At 35.2% G+C, this 23121-nt stretch overlaps 1 protein-coding gene across 2 annotated transcripts in view; it reads right to left on the reverse strand.

Annotated features, from left to right (window-relative positions):
* LOC126886409 (PTB domain-containing adapter protein ced-6) overlaps window positions 1-23121 on the reverse strand; it is a 299658-nt gene that overhangs the window by 231165 nt on the left and 45372 nt on the right. The gene's annotated exons all lie outside the window — the stretch shown is intronic.

The raw sequence follows: 23121 nt of genomic DNA on the forward strand, positions 1-23121 counted from the left end.
CCTACACTGTTTGAAAGAAAGGTTCTGTTCTGTTGATTTGTTTAGGAATGGTTTGAGATTGTAGAAGTGTGTGTCTTTCCTAGGCTTGTCCAGCATCTGCGGTTGAGGAAAGATTCTGTGACAACCCCTATCTGTTGGCCACATAACACCTCAGTTAAATATCTTTAAAGCTATTATTAGGCTTGTAACCTCTCTCATTTGTACTGTCTCATATTGTCCCTACTGACAGTTTTGTTTTCTATCCTTGGTAGGCCAACTTCTTGAGGACTCAGCTAGGAAAGACACAGGACGTTAGTCCAAGCGTACAACAACGACCAAAACTATTGATTATAGTATAATCTTTTAAGATACTCACGTGTCTTAAGTTGAGGTTATGTCACAGTAACTATATCGCAATTATTCATCCGCACACAAAATCTATAGGTTTAAATCCGTCTTAGACGATGGTTTCTCGTAAAACCAACCTATTTTATGGCGGATGAATTTGGATCAGCAAAACACAACTTAATTTTGCAATCAGAGTACTGTCGTCAAGACAAAAACCAAAATGGAAAGACCGGATGTCATCCGTCTTACCTCAATGTCATTCGATCCCCAAACGAACATCGAAGTACGAAAACATGGTTGATTCAGTTACGTGACAAAAACCTATACAAAGACTGTGAGTCAGAAAAAGATAGCGATACACACATTTCTATGTTCTCAGACATTCCTGAAACAACTCAACAGACCCATTTTGGAACGAACCAACTATTTCAAAGGAACTACCATAGGCGTAACCAGGGGGTTTTAAAGTATTTAAATATCTTTCAGTATAACATATATAAATGAATTGTGAAGGTTTAAAAAAACCGTAACAGATGACCAGTAACCCTGGGCGCCAGGTGCTCCGGGGGTTGGTCTGATGGCGTATTCATGTTAGGCGACCTAAAGTAATCTGTTTACATTAATTAAGTGCCAAGAACCGCCGAAACTCCAGATGACGTGCCTTAGCAGTGCTGTTCTGTTGACGTATTCATGTTCAGCTATTCCAAAACCCCCGAGTAAACTGGCCCTTAATATACTGATTTTGATATGTTTATTTTGGATGTATTTTGTGCACTGCAAATGCAATTATGCATTTTCACCCATTTTTATATTGTAGATTTTTTCCTGACGTTATCCCGAACTCACTGCAAAAAGTTGTAAGTTGATAGGTATCTACAATCTACAGTAAAACCGATTTATCTGCAACCGTGAGGAGAAGAGACGACAGACGTTCATTTATGCGGTGCAAATGACCTTGACGGTTTCAGTAAAATCTGTATTGTATTTAAATACTAAATAATGTACTGTATTTAAAGTTCTATTTATTCCGGGGGTTTTTGTTCTAAATGCCTAAATTTTGTTCTAATAATAAAATTTGTTTCTGTCATATTTCTGTCATAAAATATTTTTTTTGCTTTAGCTTTAATTTTGTTAATTATATCAATCGATACAAACCTACATATCTACCTACATTATAATATCCCATATCATGTTAACGTTCTACATATAGGCAGGTATGCATTACATATCAATGCGATTAGTAATGTGTGAAACATGTACTCGTATCATCCACGAAGCATTCCTATGACTTATCTTGACCTGAATAAGAGTACAAAGAAAAAGCCACACCCAAAGAATAAATAGTATTTTTACGAAACTTTGTTGTAATGTATTACATTAGCGTACCATGCATAATTAATTTGACAATACATAATCGTTGGTTTAAGTGTCGTAAAAAACAAAACAGACCGCAGTATTGTCTTGGTTCGTTTTACACCAGGGCATTTAGGAAAATAAATCGATTTTTAAATACAGCACCTATTGACTTACAACTTTTTGCGTTGTGTGCGAATGACGTCAGGAACAAAGTCTACAATAGAAAAATGGATGGAAATACATAATTGCATTTTAAAGTGCATAAAATGCATCCAAAAGTTCATAAACATGTCAAAATCAGTATATTAAGGGCCTGATTTTGTTACTCGGGATTTTTTTGAGATCGCTGAACATGAATACGCCATCAGAACCAACATCCGGAGCACCTGGCGCCCAGAGTTACTGGTCATCTGGTCAAGTCAGGTCATATTTTTTTTTATTAACTCCATTGAGTACAACAATCTGCCCATTGGTCATTAAGCATTTGTTATGGTAAAAAATACAGACATGTAGAGAGTTACTCCAGTGAGTAACCTCTTTACAATTCTAAAACTAAAATTTTATCAGTCTGAATACACTTTTGATTACATTCAGTTGGTTAAGTCGGACGGCAGTTGCCGTTTTAGTCTACGCACTTCAAAGACGTCCCGCACATTTAATTGTCTGGCAAACGCATTAGGATGCACTAACACTAGTTCGAAGTATTTAACACTAAAACGTTGTATGGCTTCTTTCACGGATTCTAGGGGGATGTCGTGTTGAATCACCTCGTTGGATACATAGTATGGCGCATTGACTATGGAACGCAGCACCTTGTTTTGAAATCTCTGTAAGATGTTTGTATTGGAGACGCTAGCAGTGACCCATAGCTAAATCCCATAAGTCCATATGGGCTTGAGGATGGACTTGTAGAGTAAAATTTTGTTATCCAGAGATAGTTTGGAATTGCGTCCAATGAGACATATTTCTCAATTTAAGTCCAAGCTGTTTTCTTTTTGTAAAAATATGTTTTTTCCAAGTAAGGCGGCGGTCTCGTTGTAGCTACAGAAAATGTTGGTTTAAATATAAACATCTCAAAAACAAAAATAATGACAAATTTGGTACCCAACCAGAACATCATTATTGGTGGGAAGGAAATAGAACTCGTAGATATATATAAATACCTGGGACATGAAATTACGATTGGCAGGGATAACCAGACTCATGAGCTGAAGAGAAGAATCGGTCTTGGGTGGGCAGCATTTGGAAAACTGAGAGAAACTTTTAAAAGTGAGTTACCCACATGTCTAAAGAGAAAGGTATTCGATCAGTGCGTCCTCCCAGTCTTGACGTACGGATCAGAAACACTTACCTTAACTAAAGCCTCGGCTACCAAACTAAGAGTCACGCAGAGAAGAATGGAGCGGTCAATGTTAGGAATAACTCTGCGAGACAAAATCAGAAACGAAGAAATCAGGAGAAGAACAAAGGTGACTGACGTCATCGAGAGGATAGCCAGGTTGAAGTGGAGATGGGCAGGACACGTAGCCAGAATGACAGATGGGCGATGGACGAAGAGGTTATTGGAATGGAGGCCAAGAGAAGACAAGAGAAGCGTCGGTCGACCGCCTACAAGATGGACTGACGACTTAAGAAAGGTAAATAAAAACTGGATGAGGGCGGCGCAGGATAGATGGGGTTGGAAACGAGGGGAGGAGGCCTATGTTCAGCAGTGGACTTTTGAGGCTGGATGATGAAGGCGGCGGTCCAAGTGCATGCCAAGATATTTGGCGTCCTCGGATTGAGGAATTAGACAATTATCAATATATACAGGGGGGCATGTTTCTCTGCGTAGCGTGAATGTTACATGTAATGATTTAGTTCCATTAGATTTGATGCGCCATACTTTCATCCATTGCTGAATTCTATTTAGGTTTGATTGAAGATTCCTTGATGCTGTTGTTGGATCTGTGTGGGATGCCAGGATAGCAGTGTCATCTGCATACGTTGCAACTGTAGGTGTACTAGATGTTGGGATGTCCGCTGTGTATAAAAGATACAGAATTGGGCCGAGAACGCTGCCTTGTGGGATGCCTGAGTGAATAGGATATATCTTAGTGTGCTCGGTACCGTGCTTCACAAGGAAGTGTCTATTTTCTATGTAGGATTTTAAGAGCTGGAAGTGAGGATAGGGTAGGAGCTTCTTTAATTTTATTTGTAGCCCTATGTGCCATACCTTGTCAAAAGCCTGAGATATGTCAAGGAAAGCAGCAGAACAGTATCTTTTGGAGTTAAAATCCTTGTTTATTTGGTTGACTAGCCTATGCACTTGTTCTAGTCATATGGAGTTTCGAGGGTTTTCAGCACCAAATTGATGTAAACAGATTACTCGGAAGTTTTTGGGGTCGCTGAACACGAATACGCCATCAGAACCACCTGATAGTAGTCACCCTGCGCACTAGGAATACATATTTTATTTAAGAAATATATTAGTACATCCATAATACAATATTTAGATCATTGGTAATACAGGGTGTTTGGTAAAGAATGGGCCATAGCTTAACCTTAGGTTCCTGAGGTTAAAACAGGTCGATTTAAGCTAACTTACCTTAGTACAAAAGTTGATAATAACCGAAATACAGGATGTCAAAGTTAAACTTTTATTTTATTTATTTTTGAATATTTCCTGACAGGCATGGGATAACAACACTAAATTTGGTAAGTGCTGCTGGTACTGTACACCCTACTAAATTATGTTAAACAAATGTTTCTGGCTACTATCAGAGGCGTACGACGGGGGAATGTGAATGGTTGACACTTCCCAAATTCTACGCCACTGGCGTAATTTCTATTTTAGTGCAATTTTTTTATTCACCAATACATTCTATGTAAATAACATTCTTTATTCGTAACGATAAAGCCATTAGTTTTCGAGATATTTGAAGCTAAAATAAGTGTGCCTTTTCATTTTTAACTTCAAATACATATCTCGAAAACTAATGACTTTATCGTTACGAATGAAGAGTATATTATTTACATAGAAAGTATTGGAAAATATAAAAAATATGCTAAAATAGCAGTTTCATAGAATGCAGTGGCTTAGAGTTTGGGAAGGGTCAACCATTCACTTTCCCCTGTCATACGCCTCTGGTATTAACCAGAAACGATTATTTAACATAATTTAGTAGGGTGTTCAGTACCTACACTTTCTGCCAAGTATCATAAGGATATTTCAAATAGTTTTATAGTACTGGGCACACATAGTTCTTAAAGTTTTAAATAAAGAATAAATTATTTAAAAAAAGAATACTTTAAAATAATTTGACATATCCGTGTCATACTTGGCAGAAAGTGTAGGCACTGTACATCCTACTAAATTATGTTAAATAATCGTTTCTGGCTACTACCAGAGGCGTACGACAGGGGAAAGTGAATGGTTGACCCTTCCCAAATTCTACGCCACTGACGAAACTGCTATTTTAGCATAATTTTTAGATTCTCCAATACTTTCTATGCAAATAATATACGCTTCATTCGTAACGATAGTCATTAGTTTTCGAGATATTTGAAGTTAAAAATGAAAAGGCACATTTATTTTGATTAATATATGCTCCTTCGTTTTTAGCTTCAAATATCTCGAAAACTTATGGCTTTATCGTTACGAATAAAGAGTATGTTATTTACATAGAAGGTATTGTAGAATAAAAAAATTTCACTGAAATAGAAATTACGCCAGTGGCGTAGAATTTGGGAAGGGTCAATCATTCACGTTCCCCCGTCGTACGCCTCTGGTAGTAGCCAGAAACATTTGTTTAACATAATTTAGTAGGGTGTACATTACCAGCACCACTTACCAAATTCTACGCCACTGACGAAACTGCTATTTTAGCATAATTTTTAGATTCTCCAATACTTTCTATGCAAATAATATACTCTTCATTCGTAACGATAGTCATTAGCTTTCGAGATATTTGAAGTTAAAAATGAAAAGGCACATTTATTTTGATTAATGTATTATGCTCCTTCGTTTTTAGCTTCAAATATCTCGAAAACTAATGGCTTTATCGTTACGAATAAAGAGTATGTTATTTACATAGAAGGTATTGTAGAATAAAAAAATTTCACTGAAATAGAAATTACGCCAGTGGCGTAGAATTTGGGAAGGGTCAATCATTCACGTTCCCCCGTCGTACGCCTCTGGTAGTAGCCAGAAACATTTGTTTAACATAATTTAGTAGGGTGTACATTACCAGCACCACTTACCAAATTTCGTGTTGTTGTCCCATGCCTGTCAGGAAATATTCAAAAATAAATGAAATAAAAGTTTAACTTTGACACCCTGTATTTCGGTTATTATCAACTTTTGTACTAAGGTAAGTTAGCTTAAATCGACCTATTGTAACCTCAGGAATCTAAGGTTAAGCTACGGCCCATTCTTTACCAAACACCCTGTATATGGGACAGAAGTATTTGGTAAATAACCGAAAAATATAACGCAAAACTATTGAGTACTGAAATGGACGTTTGGAGGAGGGCGGCAAGCAGACATCGGTTAGAATACATAAGAAACAACAATGTTAGGATACAAATTGGAGTACAAGATAATATAGTAGAATGCATAAACAAGCAGCAAATTATATGGTACGGATACGTCAGACGAATGGAAGAAAGCCGAATTCCCAAAAAACTATTAGACTGGAGCCCCACAGAGAAACGAAAACGAGGAATACTGGCAACAACATAGATGAAGGGGATCGCCAACGCGATGTGTGAAAGAAATATTAGAGAAAACTGCCAAAATAGAAAAGAGAAGCCGTTAGAAAAGAAAAAATCGTATTACGCTACGAAAATCGTTTCAATATTATAAACAAGTGAAAAGTTAATGACATTTATGGAAATTAAAACATAATTGTGTTTTATGTTTGTTTTACTATTGCACATGAATATCACTTAAGAAGTAATCGCCAATTACATAGACCGTTTAAAATGTAAACGATAGAAAAATATTTCTGATAGATAACTTAAATCGCTCAAAGAGCGATGGAGAGGGCCATGCTAGGGATTAGTTTGAGAGACAAAATTCGAAATATCGACATTCGTGAAAGAACAAAGATTACTGATGTCGCAGAACGTATAGCAAGGCTCAAGTGGCAATGGGTCGGACATGTTGCCCGAGATAATCCCGAAAAATGGACACAGAGACTAACAAACTGGAGACCAAGAGAGAACAGGCGATTAGTAGGCAGACCGCAGAAGAGGTGGGCAGATGATATCAAACAAGTCGCGGGCAAACAGTGGATGAGAATTGCCAAGAGTAGAAATCGATGGAAGCAAATGGAAGAGGCCTATGTCCAGCAGTGGACGAACACAGGCTGAAGAAGAAGAAGAAGAAGAACTTAAAAAAATTACTCATACATTCATACATAAACTGGAATATACAGAAATTTATTGATGATACATCATGTAGTATTTTCCTCTGTTCATCATCCAATTGTGACGCCATTAAAATGAATGTTTTTTGGGAAACGAAAGTCGAAATGCCATGTCGTTTCCGTTAACATTTCTGCCGGTCATTGGCAACACGTCTCAATTTATGCTACTTAATTCAAAATATTAAAATTTTCGATTTTTTTTATTATGAAAGCACATAACTTCCAGAATACTCTCCGAAAATTTCAGATTGATCAGAGCAAAATTACCGGAAAATACATCATGTTGATTATGATTACCTTCAACTTGCTCTTCAGCAGTTTCGCGCCAGCGCGGTTGAACGTAGTGAGAAAAATCCAACAGCTGTTCACCTTTTCTTGTGTAAATTACTCCGCGATTCAAAAACATATTCTGGTGAGCATCACTTTACGATTTGACAGATAAAATAGAAACTGAAAATAAAAGTTGTCAACACTTTAAACGCGTTTTTCTTAAAACTGCTTTTTTTAAAGATGGTGGACATTGTAACTCAAAAACTACTTGAGCGATCCACCTGAAATTTTGCATCGTTTCTTTAAAAATTTCGTGAGGTAGCGCGAGATGTTTTTTGTTTTATGCTTATTTTTTGTTTAACAATAATAAATACGTTGATTTTAACCCCATTTTTACAAAAAGAAAAAATCGTCATTTTGATTTCTGAGCGATAAAACTCAAAAATCATTAAAACTAAAAAACTCAACAGCGTTACCTTGAGAAACTCATAAGCTACTAAAATCTTTTTGTTTCGAATGATTCAATGACGAGTTCTGATGTCCACTGCAAATCCATTTTTTTGAGGTGTCTAAAAATTTGTCACCGTTGGCTTATTTTTCCATATTTTGTCTTGGAGTTTTTTTAATATTCTTTGAATTGTACTTAATATGTTTATTTGATTTAAAAATAAAACAATAATTGTACCATAATTTCAAAAAAAATCACAAAAATGTGCTTGAAATGTTGATTTCAAACTATACATCCTTATAGTCCAGAGAAATAAGATTTTTCCCGTGACACATCCCCCTCCAGGCCGAAACCAAATTTTTTGAGTAATATGGATATACAGGGTGAGGCAGATAACTGGCCTATTAGAAATATATCGAGAACTAAAGGCAACAGAATCATGAAAATTGGAATACAGGGGTTTTGAAGGATGATCTATTAAATGAAAATATTTTCATCTCTTTGCAACTTCCGGTTATACCGGAAGTTGCTTATAACTTCGTTTTTTTAAATGGGACACCCTGTATATTTTTACATTTTTGGATTCTCTTCGATGTCTTCTTTTTTAAAATATGAGGATTTGTAATGTTATACAGGGTATTTTAAACGATAATTACGTTTTTTTATTAATTTCGTAGCAATATTCACACCCTGAAGAATTGTAACAGTTTGACAACTAAAACTCTACTTACGTTCAAATGATTTTTAATATAGTCTACTATTGTTAAGAATCATTAGTATAGCTAAATTTTTAATTTTAGTATACAGGGTTGGTCGAAACTCGGAATGAGTATTTTCTGAGTTTTCTTAAATGGAACACCCTGTATTTTAGTATTGTAATGAAATGATATTTTATGGTACTTTTTTATTTCTTAAGCATTCCCTATACCTAACTGCTTTAAATTGTGCTTAATTGTTAGTCGCACCAACAATCTTAACTACGTAGGTATTTTGATAGCTAAACCATTATTGGTAATTTTAAGGATCAGTCTGGATTAATATGTATTTATTTCTGAAAAATTATTTGTGATTGAATATTTTCAAGGCCAACCTAATAAAATTTTACGTATTTTTTGTTGCAATTAATGTTTAGCTTGAATCACCAATAACTCACAAATTAAAGCAGTTAGGTGTAGGGAATACTTATAAAATAAAAAAGTACTATGAAATATCATTTCGTTACAATACTAAAATACAGGGTGTTCTATTTAAGAAAACTCAGAAAATATTCATTTTGAGTTTCGACCAACCCTGTATACTAAAATTTCAAAATTAGCTATACTAATGATTCTTAACAATAATAGACTATATTAAAAATCACTTGAACGTAAGTAGAGTTTTTAATGTTAAACTATTACAATTCTACAGGGTGTGAATGTTACTACGAAATTAATAAAAAAACGTAAATATCTTTTAAAATACCCTGTATAATATTACAAAATCTCATATTTTAAGAAAGAAGATATTGAGGAGAATCCAAAAATGTAAAAATATACAGGGTGTCCCATTAAAAAAAACCAAGTTATAAGCAACTTCCGGTATAACCGACAGTTGCAAAGAGATGAAAATATTTTCATTTAATAGATCATCCCTCAAAACCCCTTTATTCCAATTTTCATGATTCTGTTGCCTTTAGTTCTCGAGATATTTCTAATAGGCCAGTTATCTGCCTCACCCTATATATATTAATAACCTATATGTTTCCTACAGCCGATTTTGATGATATACATAGTTATAAACAAATGAAGATCAAAAAACGGTAAATTTTCGCTTTTTCCTCTATTACTAAAAAGTGAAGCATTCCAAACAAATTTGAGAATAAGAAACTCATAAATCACATAAAAACTTCAATATGGCGTTCGCTGAATATGTCTATCCTTATTTGTTGCTTAGAAAATTGCAAAATGAGTCATAAATTTTGGGATTTTATAAATGTTCATAACTTATGTAAAAATTAAGTTAGAACCTTCTTATTACACGGAATGCTGAGACTTCATATCTTAAATTATATTTTAAATTTCAAAGCAACTGGTCAAATAGTTTCAAAGTTATTTAATTTGTTTATCCCAAATTCATTTTTTTTGTACACTATAAGTCCGAAAATTATGAGGTTACAGTAATATTTCGGACAGTTTATGAAAGAAGAACATTTATACTATTAACTTAATTAAAAAAAATTACAAAAAATAATTTTAACCAGTGTAAAATTATTTTGCAAAAACATGTCGATTTTTTGCTTACTTATAAACAATTAGAATAACTTTTTAACCGTCACCCGTAGAAAAATTATTTTTTCATATTTAGAAAGACTGAATTTTTATACACACATTTTGAAAGAAAAACAATTGTCCTAGTACAATTAGGGACGAAGTTAGCCCCTCCCCCTTTTTTAATTCACATGTTCTTGCAAAATAATTTTGCAATATTTAGAATTATTTTTCGTAATTTTTTTTTAATTAAATTAATAGTGTAAATCTTCTTCTTTCATAAACTATCCAAAGTATTACTGTAACTTCATCATTTTCTGACTTATAGTGTTGCAAAAAAAATTAATTTGGGAAAAACAAATTAAATAACTTTTGAAGTATTTGACCAATTACTTTGAAATTTAGGGTATGATTTAAGCACCAGAAGTCTCACCATTCCGTGTAATAAGAAGGTTCTAAGTTAATTTTTACATAAGTTATGAATATTTATGGGCGGAGGTAAATTCCTCACCAACCAGTAAAACCTATATTCCGACAGGTATTTTCCTCACCAAACTTAAGGGTTTGTATTAATCCGGTAGGTATTTTCCTCACCAACTCACTCAGGTAATAAAATAAAAATATAGATGTAATTTAAGAATGATTATTATGAAAGCATCCGAAATCCGAATAAAAGACATACATCCTTACATATAGTTTATAATATAGATGTGTAAAACGTATAAATTATTATTTAATATTTACTATAATAAGAGACACCCTTTACAAAAGCCATTCTAGTCATTTGATTAGACTGACAACTTATTAATAAATTTTCTACATTTTTCTCAGCTTAACATCTTTATCTTTGATAGGTTTTACCAATATGCAAACTTGCAAACTGCAATAATCAAAAAATTTCATTTTCTGGTTTGCATGACATTAAATCAAACACAAAACAATCTGATACGTCTTCTGATTTTATATAATGTAAGGCCAAAAGTATGTTTGAGCCACTGGCTACTTCAGTATATTCTGAACAGTAGGTATAATAAAGAAATATAATGCCCATTAATTAGCCCATGAATTGTGAATAATTAGAAATAATATGTGGTACAGTAATTGTGCCATACATAATATACGAGAGGGGAAAAATTATGCAATAAATAATTTTTTTCTAAAATGGACGATTTTGGAGAAAAATCCCGAAACAGGTCTATTTTTATTTTTAAATTACAATTTTTTGGCCTATATTTCATACTAGTGACGTCATCTATCTGGGCCTCCACGGGGGTCTGGGGGACATGAAAGGAGCCTCCACGTAGATTGTGATCACTTGTGAATACAATCGGGCGTCCCCTGGAAACGAGTAATGTCGGCTAATCCTTTCAACACCGGTGCACCAACAACACAGATGCAATCAAAATCAAAACGGTCTTTATCAAGGCCATTTTTGATGACGACCTCAATTAATATTGAAGGACTATCAGCAGATAAAGAAGACCTATTGTCTAATATGTGCAGAGAACATGGTGTCGATGTTCTACTGGTTCAAGAAACCCATAGAGGTACTGCAAGCCGCAGACCAAGGATTCGGGGTATGAAGCTCATACTGGAGAGACCACACGACCAATATGGTAGCGCAGTCTTCGTCAGACCAGATATCGACGTAGCATCCACATCTCTAACAGATCAAAATGACATCGAGATCCTCACAGTGGAGATAAACTCCTGTACAGTAACGTCAATGTACAAACCACCAAACGCTGACTTTGCTTTTGAGGAACCGAATAACTTTCAATCACAGCAAATCAAATTCGTACTGGGTGACTTCAACTGTCACAGTGTCGCGTGGGGTTACAACGAAACAGATTCCAATGGCGAAGAACTAGAAAAATGGGCTGAAAGCATGAACCTAAAACTTATTCACGATCCAAAGCAGCCTGCGTCGTTCAACAGCGGAAGATGGCGCAGAGGTTACAACCCAGACAATATATTTGTCAGCGACAGAATTGGAGACCAGGTGACAAAAATCGTTGGAAGCGCTCTCCCAAAGACACAGCACAGACCAATAATTTGTCTTTCCAACGCGGCAATCAGATACGAAATTGTTCCTTTCAAGAGAAGGTTCAACTTTACTAAAGCAAAATGGGAAAAGTTCTCTGAAACATTGGATCAAGAAGTTTCCCAGCTAGAACCTTGCCCTGATTCATACGATAAATTTGTAGAAATCGTAAAGCAAGTATCACGGAAATTTATCCCTAGAGGTTGTCGAACTGAGTACATAGCGGGGCTCAATGAAGAATCTAAACCCCTACTTAAAAGATACGAACAGCTATATGAAGAAGACCCTTTCTCGGAAGCGACAATACAGGCTGGGGAGGAAATATTACATGCGATATCCGCCAACAGAACGGAAAGGTGGTGCAAGCTGGTCACGAGTCTGGACATGAAACAAAACAGCAGACGTGCCTGGAAGCTGATTCGGAATCTTGGCAACGATCCCGCTGCTCCGGCAGTCAACATGACAGAAGTCACACCCGATCAGATAGCCCATCATCTTCTAATGAACGGTAAGACGACATCAAGAAAGAACAAGGTGAGAGCTCAACGGAATATCGACGAAGAAAGAGATGTTCTAGGTACCTCTTTTTGTCTAGAGGAGATGAGAGGCGCGATCCATCAAATGAAAGATAATAAAGCGGCTGGCCTGGACGACATACGAACAGAGCAAATAAAGAACTTTGGACTAAAAACCGTAGAGTGGCTCGTAAAAATGATGAATTGCTGCATCCGTACATTACAAATCCCCAAAATCTGGAGAAAAGCTAGAGTGGTAGCCCTCTTAAAACCAGGGAAGGATCCGGCGGATACAAAGAGTTTTAGACCTGTATCTCTCTTGTGCCACCTTTTCAAGGCCTTTGAAAGAATGATACTGAACCGGATCGCAGAATATGTGGAGACTAAAATTATTCCAGAACAAGCAGGATTCAGACCCGGAAAGTGCTGCTGCAGTCAAATTCTTAATCTCACCCAACATATTGAAGATGGTTTTGAACGGAAGGAAATAACAGGAGTAGCGTTCATAGACCTAACTGCCGCCTATGATACAGTTAACCATCAACGGCTACTCGCAAAACTCTAAGAAACTACAAAGGACTTCCGACTAACAAGGTTAGTGAAATGTCTCCTCCAGAATAGACGCTTCTACGTAACGCTCCAGTCCAAGAACAGTCGATGGAGGGACCAAAAAAATGGGCTACCACAGGGAAGTGTCCTCGCGCCGTTTCTATACAACATATACACCAACGACCAACCCATACACCAACAAACAAGGCAATTTATTTACGCTGATGATACAGCGGTGGCAGCTCAGGGAAGAACCTTCAATGAAGTCGAAGTGAAGCTGACAGATGCCCTGGGAGACTTAGCTCTATACTATGATAAAAACCATCTGAAACCCAATCCCACAAAAACCCAGGTATGTGCTTTCCACCTGAGAAACAAGCATGCCCGAAGGTCGCTGGAGGTGGAATGGCGTGGTCAGATGCTGGAACACAACAAGACGCCAAAATACCTTGGCGTCCGTCTGGATAGAACTCTGTCTTACCGATACCACTGTCAAGATGTTAAGAAGAAAGTAAGTGCCAGAAATAATATCATCCGCAAGCTAACTAATACAAAATGGGGAGCACAACCACACACTCTCCGCACTTCTGCCTTGGCATTATGTTTTTCGGCCGCGGAGTTTGGAGCACCAGTATGGGCAAACTCTGCTCACGCAAAGAACGTCGACGTGGCTCTAAATGAAACGGTCCGTATAATATCGGGTTGCCTGAAACCGACACCTATCGAAGAGGTATACCCCATTGCTGGAATTGCTCCACCACCAATCAGGAGAAAGGTCACGTCAGAGGTAGAACGGAAAAAGCAGGAGACGGACCGAAGACACCCCTTATATGACCACCAAACTCAGCCAAGCAGACTAAGATCTCGGAAAAGCTTCCTGAAAACATCAAGATCCATCCCCGAAGCGCCAGAGACGCGCCGAATACACCTATGGCAAGCGTCAACTACTGCGACACATTTTCCTCCCTCGGAGGAAATGGCTGCTGGACACAATTTACCGTATCCGACTTGGAAAGCGCTAAACAGACTAAGAACCGGCGTTTCACGTTGTGCTAGTAACCTGAAAAAATGGGGATACCAGGAGGACGATACCTGCGACTGTGGCGCGGTTCAGACCAGCCGGCATCTACTATCATGCACAGAGATGAGAGAGACCTGCACAGAACAAGACTTAATTATAGCAAATGACAGGGCCATCTATGTGGCCAACCATTGGAAATACAGAATTTAAAGTTGTTGGTGTTCCGGACACGGAAAGTAAGTATCTATCTGGGCGTGATCACGTAATCAATCATTTTTTTTAATGAGAATAGGGGTCGTGTGGTAGCTTATTTGAAAGGGTGTTAAATTCTCTATTCAGTAATACAGTAAAACCTGCTTAATTCGAACTTCCATAATTCGAAATCTTCCTTAATTCGAATTTTTATTTTGGTCCCTAGCATTTCCTATATAAGTAATAGTAAAAGTCGTGAATAATTCGAATTATATTTTGGATAATTCGAACTTTTCTGATATCTTTTCTGAATATCTTAGAATGTTTGGTCATTACTGAGAAGCTAAATTCTAAAAAGCAGCTAAAAATTTCGGATCGCCTTGGAAAAAATTAAAGTCGATCTTTTTTATAGCTTGCCAATGTTTTAATTGGTATTTTTGGCAGAATTTTGTTAACCCATTTTTTTTAGGTTGACAAAACTCAGGCAAGAATAGGAACAAAAACATCTCCAAGCAATAAAAATGATCAACTACTGTTTTTTTGCTGATCAACTACTGATATTTATCATTTGCAGATGTTTTTGTAGCTAATCCTTGTTTTTGTAGATTTTTTTTTAATTTTATTTTTTTGATAATTCGAATTTTTTTAACGGTCCCCTGAGATTCGAATTATCCAAGTTTCACTGTATAAACATTAACATAATTATTTATACAGGGTGGCCAAAAAAATAATTTTTGGATTAAATTAATTGACGAAAAAAGAAGAATCTATTTAATTTATTTAACTCCAAATACATTCTATTGCTGCCATCAAAAATAGAAAAAAATGTTTATTTCGTTAATAAACATTGCTTTTCGCTTACATTAAATGTTCAAACTGTCAAGAAACAGGAGGGGAGGCTGTTTGAGATTTAATTTAAGTGAAAAGAAATGTTTATTTGTGAAATAAACATTTTTTTACTTTCTGACAGCAGTACAATGTATTTTGAGTTAAATAAACTACATACATTCTTCTTTTTGTGTCAATTAATTTAATTCAAAAATTATTTTTTGTATTAGTATAAATATTGATTTTAATGTTTATATTACTGAATAGAAAATTAAACATCCTTTCAAATGAGCTACTAAACGTCCCCTATTCGCATTTAAAAAAATTATCGATTAGGTACCTACGTCATCACGCTCAGATGGATGACGTCACTATTATGAAATATAGATATGCCAAAAAATTGTAATTTAAAAATAAAAATCGACCTGTTTCGGGATTATTTTCCAAAATTGTCCATTTTAGAGAAAATTAATATATTCCACAATTTTGCCCCTTTCTGTATAAAATTCAATGTGGCTAAAGTCTTATATTTGTTTCACAACTAAATACAGTTATCTCAGTTTTGACACAGTTTATAAAGAGAAAATTTTCCCCCTTGGTTGTTTTTTGAGCACAGCTCTTCACAGATTCTTGAACCTCATCAATATTGGAAGGAAGTCGACCAGGCATCATTTTTCGTCGATAATTATGTATAATATATATTTTTCTTATGTAACTGACATCAATCGCAGTAATTGTTTCAGGAAAATTAGCTGCAAGCTCTTGGCGAATAATTTTTGTTGGTTTTTCAGTATATTCTCTTCAGCTTTACGTTTACAAGAGTTAGAAACAATTTTTCGATCTATCTTCTGACGATCTGGTTCATGATTTTGTTATAGGCTACTTCTAGTTATTGTAAAATTTGCCCCAATAGTAAACAATTTCGCACTACAAGTTGTTTTATTACCTCCAGAAAACTTCTTCACTTTTTAAAACTTTCACCTTATAAAAAATAAAATTTTCAAATACCAGTAAAGGTTTACCTCGATTACTTTCTATTAAACGTGCCATTTTTGTCAAAATTCCAATTATGACTAAAAATAAAATACTATAATTAATTAATTAATTAATTATTATAGGTACCTACCGTAATTTTATAAAAGATAAATAATTCCCTTGAATGCCTTTTAGTAAAATCTACCTGAAACAACCATTTCAGTTTTGGTGAGGAAAATACCTGTAGGATTATGACATACCTATCCAAACGCAGGCAAAAAATTATTTTGGTGAGGAAATTACACCCGGCGATATTTATAAACACTCAAAATTTATGATTTATTTTGCAATTTTCTAAGCAACCAATAAGAATAGACATATTCAGCGAACGCCATACTGAAGTTTTTTATACGATTTACCGCGAAAATTTACCGTTTTTTGATCTTCATTTGTTTATACTTATGGATATCATCAAAATCGGCTGCAGGAAACATATAGGTTATTATTATAGATGTCCATACTACTCAAAAACTTTGGTTTCGGCCTGGAGGGGGTTGTGTCACCAACAGGATATTTTTTCCTTATTTCTCTGAACTATTAAGGAAATAGGAAATTACCCATAAATAAACTGGAATATACTTTGTTATGAATTCATTGATTGTAAATCATGTAGTATTTTCCTCTGTTCATCATCCAATTGTAAAGTCATTAAACTAAACGTTTTTTTGGGGGGAAAAGAAAGTGGAAATGTCAGGTCGTTTCCGTTAACATTTCTGCCGGTCATTGACAACTCATTTCAATTTATGCGACTTAATTGGATTTGGTACATAATGAAACAAATAAAATATCAGTAAAAGGAGTCCCAGGTATTTTTAAACAGCCATTAATAATTAATTGCACACAATTATAGTTATGTGGTATCGGTATCAATTATCAATGTTTATGCTATGCTAATCAGTAAAAATACAATCAAATAAAGTTTTAAAATCGTAGAATATTTAATTAATCGTATAATAAATAGATAAGGATAGCAATGATGATTGCAAACCTCTGTGGAAGAGAACGCATGGGAAGAAGAAAGCGACTGATACATTTCATGTAAATGTAGAATAATTGCATTACTATGGTCTGTTTTTAAACCAGGAGTAATTCAAATTTACTGAATGCTTGTTTGTAATAATTGGTCCAACCTCATAGTAGGGGAGCAAAGTATGCTAAATGTGCAGTCACTCGAGCGTTATGGGGACCTATTGGGTTGTGAAGAGGAGGTCCTAAAGTTCAAGTAAAGTTTTCCATTTTAATGGGCGCTTGCCATTTTTTAATTTAACTTTCCATTTCCAACAATCGTTCTTTCCGATTATAACGCCATCTATCCATAATTCGAAAAAATGTTTCGAATAAAAGTTACTTATTTTTACGTAAGGAATCCAAGTCTGCAATAAAAATGGGGGCTCCTATTTAAGATTTTAAAGTAACCCCCCACCCCACCTCCGTGGGAGGTCGTGTTTGGTGTCATTCGATAGATTTTTCAAATATATTGAATAAGTGTATTTTACAGTTTTTCGATCTGATGTTCATTTCGCGAAATATCGCGGGATTCGTATTTAAAATATTAAATTTACCCCCCACCCCTGTCCGTGGGAAGTCGTTTTTGATATCATTCGATAGATTTTTAAAAAATATTAAAAAAATATTTTTTAGTTTTTCGATCTGTCATTCATTTCGCGAAATATTCGCTTTTTTCTTGTGAAACTTTGGGATTCACCCATTTCCTTACGCCCGGCTCAAATCGTGAGATTTTCTAAATATACACTCTTTTGCATGTACTTAACTTACCTTATCTTAATCTGACAATTTCGAGTTTTTTAAGGATAGATTATTTTTTTCGGGCCCCCCTTAACGAACTCCCCTGTGTTAAGAGTCAATATATGGTAGAGGTACATCTGCAGAGTACAAGGTTTCTCCCCATATGATAATCTGACGCGCTCGAGTAACGGCAAAAATCCCCGCTTGGGCTCCCCTACCATCAGGCAAGTTTACTCCACTGTTAGGAAATTTTGACACTAATGACATTTATGTAATTTTGACACTATTGACATTTCATAGGTTAATTAAGTTATATCAGCGATTTTTGTATCTTCTGCGTTATTCCTTTAATTTTTAGATATTTAGTCTGTTTTTGTATAAAAACATTTGTTTTTAGAACTCTTTAGCGACGAATTAGTATAATATAACATTGATGGATTACTGTCGAAGGCCGATTGGCCGATATGATCAACCAAAAAAGAAGATGTATTTGGTTTTTTTTTCTAGTGACTTTCTTGGGTGTGAATCTGTCCTTTTAGTTTACTCCTCCTGGTTTAAAAACAAACTATAGATGCTTAGGTATTATCTACTCTAATTAATATTGGTTAGAAGAGGTGGTCCGACACCTAGATATCATCATCACAAGAGCTGGGATGATAGAATAAACAAGACCAAGTCGTATAAAAAGAAGACAAGATCAATCAAATGACAATGGCAATAGGCTAATAAACCTTGCAAGATTACTTAACATGGTGATTGCCAGCACATACTTCGCTCGAAAAGATATAGGTACACAAAGACATCTGGGAATACCTGTACGAAATTAGGACAAGGGTGAGAATTTCAAACATAGAAAAGAAAAGAGGTTCTAAACATGAATGATACAATGTAGAAAAACTCAAAGATACCAAGAAAAATAGAAAGAAAATATAAACATGAAACTAGAAAACAGACTAACACATAAAAACATAAATGAGGAGTGGAAACAATGCAGAAACATGAAAGAAGCAGTTAAAAAAGTACTAGGCATTTAATGTAAACAAAGAAGAACAAAAACAGAAAGAAAAAATGAATCATATTTATTGATACAAGAGGAGCACAGAACCCGACAAGCAGAGGAGGAATATAAACAACTACGTAAAGAGGAAAAGAAAATCCGAAGAAAAAAAAGAGAAAATATGAACAAAAAACTTCAAGAACTACAAGAAATAACTAAGTAAACAAAGAGAAGAGCATTCTGCCAGAAACTGAACAAAAGCATTCAAACCGAGGAAAGCGATGTGTAGAGATAAGACGGGTCATAATTTGATATAAAAGCAAGAAATACTAAGAGGATGGACAAAACATTTTAAAGAAAAGCTTGAGAGAGATGGGAGTTAGGAGAACCCTGATTTACTCTTAAACCAAGCAGACAACAGAGAAGAGAATCCAACCAATAATCACGAGATTAGAACAGCAGTAGACAAATTAAAGAACAATAAATCACCGGGATTGAATCAAATAGTATCCGAGCTACGAGTTGATAACAAAGATATGATTGAAGAAGTAGTTATCAGCGGAATGCAATAGCGGTATTATTGTACCATTAAAGACAGTTAGTATCTGCTAGTCCCTCAATTCAAAAAATATTTTTGCTGTTGGGAGTGTAAGAGTCAACAGATTTTCTAAACCTCCACTGAAAAACTGAAAACCGATAAACACATGAAAAATTAGGAAAGAGGTACTTGTGATACAGAGCTGTAAGTAAAGAAGGAGTGGTTTGCCACATTTAACCCACATGTCTTAAAACATACACCTACCATGGTATGAACGTCAATGAAAATTACAATCATACCAAGTTACCAATACGTCTATATAGAAAGAAAGTTCTGCATTTCAAAAAATGGCTAAGCTATTCATATGTCGTGGTTTATCGGTAAAAATCAGGTTACTACGATGTTATAATACAGGGGTGGCCAAGCTCCTTAATAGTCCGGCCACTTTTCACAAGTTGAAGTTTTTCGCGAGCCGCAATCAAATACGTATTCAAAAAGTACGTAAAAAGGCATCTACAATTTTTTTAACAGAACTTTTACCTACTGAAAACCGAAATAAAATTACGAAATATTAAAACTTAATTACATTTTTGTTTTCCTTCTTTTGATAATTCTTTACAATTTGGTGATTAATATGTGGCAGTACTTCTCTTTTAGATGCTGGTTAGTTAATACTGATAGGTGTTAGGATTTCACGAATTATAAAATGGAACAAAATGGTCCACACAAGTACGTGTTCCTAATATGGAAATAATTCGACAAGCATCCTTTTTTATGGTACCTACTTGGATTCTGGTACAAATTTCCAAAATTCTGTATTCAGCAATGTCGGCGTCGATTTATAGTTTTATTTTCGAGCTTGATCTTCTTGCGTCTCTATTAATTTTAATTCTCCAGATGTTGTTTGGGTCATATGTATATTGGTATTAATAAAAAATTCACCTTATGAACTATGTTCATTTAAAATGAATTCAGAAAAAAATGAAGAGACGATTTAACATATTTTAAGTCTTCAAATCTATTTTTGAGTTCGGTCAATATTCCTTCCGGCTTTTTTATATACCTACTCGTTAAGATTTAATAGTTTAATATTGTAAAAATTTTTTTAAGTCGAGCAAAATGACTATATGTAATGTAAAATGTGTACCTAATCCAAATTACAAATTATATCCGTAGCAAGAGTTATCCAAATATCGGTCTGGATTCGGTTGATTACTGACTTTTACATTGCGCCACTCATGTAATGTTCGTTAGCGCAGTTTTCGATGTGTCCATATCATTATTATCTTGGATGGAAATGGAATTTGTTACAAAGTCTTTCATGTTTGTTGTCAGTAATTTAAAAGACATTTTGAAACACATATGGAACGATAATAATTTTTTTAAATCATATCTAATACAAAATTGAAAAATAGCTCGGGTACAATCGAGAGCCACAAGTAATCCTTCAAAGAGCCGCATGTGGCTCGCGAGCCGCAGTTTGGCCACCACTGTATAATATATATTTCCTATACTGTTGTACGGAGTTAAGTAGTGGACTCACACAGACGCCACATGCAAAAAATTGAGGCGTTCGAAATGTGGATTTATCCCGAATCCTGAAGATATCTTATATCGACCAAGTTACTAATCAGGTCGTCTTATTAAGAATGCAAAAAGAAATGGAGCTGTTGACTACAAAAAAAAAAACAGCCAAAATCGAATACCTCGATCACATCATGAGGAACAGCGAAATATATGGATTTCTGCAACTAATTTTACAGAGAAAAGTAGAAGGGAAAACGGGGAACAGGACGGCGAAGAATGTCCTAGCTGAAAATCTAGCTAGGAGCTACACACCTAGAGCAACAGTATGCAAAGTACAGATTTATTATTTTATTATTATTATTATTAACATTCAATAAGAATAGAGGATTAGAATCCTATTATACTCTAAAAGCTAAACAAATTTTGGTACTTAGCTGTTTTACACTTATGCTGATTTACATATAATTAAATTAAAAATACAATCAATTATTATCGAGTCTATTCTTAAAACTATTTGTACTAGGAGCCATAGCGACATAAGCCGGTAATGAATTCCAAGCATAAACAACCCTATTTGATAAAAAGTTTAACCTGATGTTGGTTCTGCAGAGTTCTCTTCTTAGCTTTCTGGGATGGCCTCTTAACCGCTCATCTGTATTTATTGTAAAGAAATTTCTGAGTGAAGAAGTTTCGTAATGAAATGAATTGAATGTTGTAATTAAGTCGCCTCTAAGTCTGCGGGCGGATAATGGAACTAAATCCATGATCCTTAAACGATCTTCATATGAGGGACGCACCAATGAATACGGGATCCGTGTTACTCGTCGCTGTACATTTTCCAGCATATTTACATCACGCTGAAGAACCGGACACCACACTGAATTAGCAAATTCTAATATAGGTCTCACATAAGTTTTATACAATTTTGCTAAGGTTCGACTGTCACAGGACGAAAAAACTTTACTAATAAGATATACCATGCGATTGGCTTTATTACACTGTTGCAACGTTTGAGGAGTCCAGGACAATTGTGAGTCTATTAACACGCCGAGATCAGAGTGACAATCGGTCTTTTTTAAAACGGTGCCGTTAATAAAATAATTTAACCGAGGGTTATTCTTGCCGAGATGAAGAACGACACATTTTTCTATATTAAGCGGTAGCAACCAGTCAGTACACCATCGAGAAATGCTGTCCAAGTCTTTTTGCAAACACTGAGAGTTTATTTTAGGATTGTTGTACAGCTTTGTGTCATCCGCATAAACCGAAAACTTTGATGAAATGATGTATTTTAGCTCCGATGTAAATATATTAAACAGTAGTGGCCCTAAAACAGATCCTTGGGGGACTCCACTTATCACGTCATATAGGGGGCTACTTGAAGACTGTATTCTTACTGAAAATTTTCTTTCACTTAAGAAGGCTGAAATCCAGTTTAACAGTTGCCCGCGAATTCCAATCCTGTTTAATTTTTTCAAAAGCCTTTCCCTTGGAACTTTATCGAAAGCCTTGCTAAAATCTAAGTAGATAATATCAATATCCTGTCCCATATCTACTTCGGCAGTCCAGTCATTTAGGCAACATAACAAGTTGGTAACAACCGATCTTCCACTGGTAAAGCCATGTTGTTCGTTCGGGATTATTTGATGCTGGTTCAAAAATATGTGTAAATTATCCACAATAATTGATTCCATAACTTTGGATATAACTGGAGTGAGACTAACAGGCCTATAATTTTTGGGGTCGAGTTTATCTCCTTTCTTAAAGATTGGTTTCACCCGTGCTTCTTTCCAAATAAGTGGCAGAGTAGCAGAGTGGAATGATTGTTCCATAAGCAAATGGAGTGGATATTTAAGAGCATTTGCACATGATTTCAAGAAAGTAGGAGAAAGATTATCTGGTCCTGGAGATTTGTTGGTGTCAAGTTCTTTAAGTTTTTTAAAAATATCATCAGGAGAAAATTCTACTGAGGTAATAGAACTATGATTTACGGGTTCATAATGTAAGTCTGGGAGCGGGCCATCAGGTTCTAAAGTAAAAGATCCGTAAAAGCTCCTAGCAAAAGTTGTAG

Source organism: Diabrotica virgifera, chromosome 6 (assembly GCF_917563875.1).
Source record: "Diabrotica virgifera virgifera chromosome 6, PGI_DIABVI_V3a".
NCBI classification, from domain to species: Eukaryota; Metazoa; Arthropoda; class Insecta; order Coleoptera; family Chrysomelidae; genus Diabrotica; species Diabrotica virgifera.